Source organism: Gopherus flavomarginatus, chromosome 14 (genome assembly GCF_025201925.1).
Source record: "Gopherus flavomarginatus isolate rGopFla2 chromosome 14, rGopFla2.mat.asm, whole genome shotgun sequence".
NCBI classification, from domain to species: Eukaryota; Metazoa; Chordata; order Testudines; family Testudinidae; genus Gopherus; species Gopherus flavomarginatus.
Window position 1 is genome coordinate 41,744,927 of NC_066630.1, and position 1,618 is coordinate 41,746,544.

Consider the following 1,618-nt stretch of genomic DNA (forward strand, 5'->3'; position numbering starts at 1 on the left):
CTCCTGCACCCCATTCCCTGAGCCCCCTCATACATCCCACACCCCACCCCCTGCCCTGAGCCCCCTGCCACACCCCTCTGCACCCCAACCCCCTGCCCAGAGCCCCTTCTGCACCCTACCCCCTGCCCTGAGCCCCCTGCCACACCCCACACCCCTCCTGCACCCCAACCCCATTCCCTGAGCCTTCCCATACACCCCACACCTCTCCTCTGCCCCAATCCCTTGCCCTAAGCCCCTTCCTACACACCACAGTCCTTCTCACACCCCACCCCCTGCCCCCCTTCTGCACCCCACACACCTCCTGCACCCCACCCCCTATCCTGAGCCCCCTCATACATCCCACACCACCCCCTGCCCTGAGCTCCCTTCTGCACCCCACCCACATGTCCTGAGCCCCCTGCCACACCCCACACCCCTCCTCTGCCCCAATCCCTTGCCCTGAGCATCATCCTGCACACCACACCCCACACTCCCTCCCACACCCCAGCCCTGCATACAATTTCCCCACACAGATGTGGCTCTCAGCCCAAAAAATTTGCCCACCTCATCCTAGATGCTGGTAGAGGAACCTAGGCCCACTCTCTACTCTAGGTTCCAGCCCAAAGACCCTGTCTAGCAATTGTGATCTGCCTCTTTCCAGACCCAGCTGCTTTCTCTGAGACCTTCCTTTAGCTTAGCACCACACCACTACCCAACCCCATTTCTGCTGGGAACTTCCTGACTTTATGTCAGCCCCCCCACCTCCCTGTTCCTTCTCAGCTGGGCACCATCATCAATCAGCCTCTCAAGCCCTGGCTCTCCCTCAGGTGCAGCCCTTCAGATTAATTAGTCTAATTTAACCTGCTCTGCCTTTTGTGAGGTAAACACCCCACCACAGGCCTCAAATACAAAATCTTAAGAAAGGATAAACATCAATAATGGGCATAGACCAGCATGCATCAGGGGGTACGGCAATCGCTCCATTCCAGGGGTAGGTAGAAACTTCCCCTCCATGAGGTGTGGTTCAGCCAACGCTCTGTGAGCTCTTAGGCGAGGTGCACCAGGAACCTAAACTCGGCAGCTAGTTTCCTGCTTCTGGAATGGCCGACGGGGATGGTGTCATTTACTTTAAACGTTGGATGTTTATGGTGAGACAGCGACTCTGTCTGCCCAGTGATGTGCATTTGATAGACTCACTTTATCGTATTGGATCCCTGTATTTCTAATGTGTTAGCCCTAGGCTCCTACCTGAAGTCCCACCGTGTGTGACGTGCCATCTACCTTAACTGCCCCAGTAGTTTAAACATCATGTATTGTTCTAAAGCTGGTGCCCTATGCTATTCAAATACTGCCCGAATCCACCCCAGAGGTGGCTGCATTTCAGTGGTTGGGAAAAATGCTTCTGTCTTTTAAATGAGTTCTCTGTGGTGTAAGTACATAACTCCATTGACATCAGTGGAGTTTTACCCATTTACACCAAGGGAGAGTGTGGCCACGAATACTTTGGGACCCTCCTGGATCAAAGATGCTCTAGAAATGAGATCATCATTAGATGGTTTCCTTAGATTGGAATCCCACCTGCTAACAGGTCTGGTCGTTGTACAGGCAACAAACCACTGGATCCCACAGCTCTTTCTAC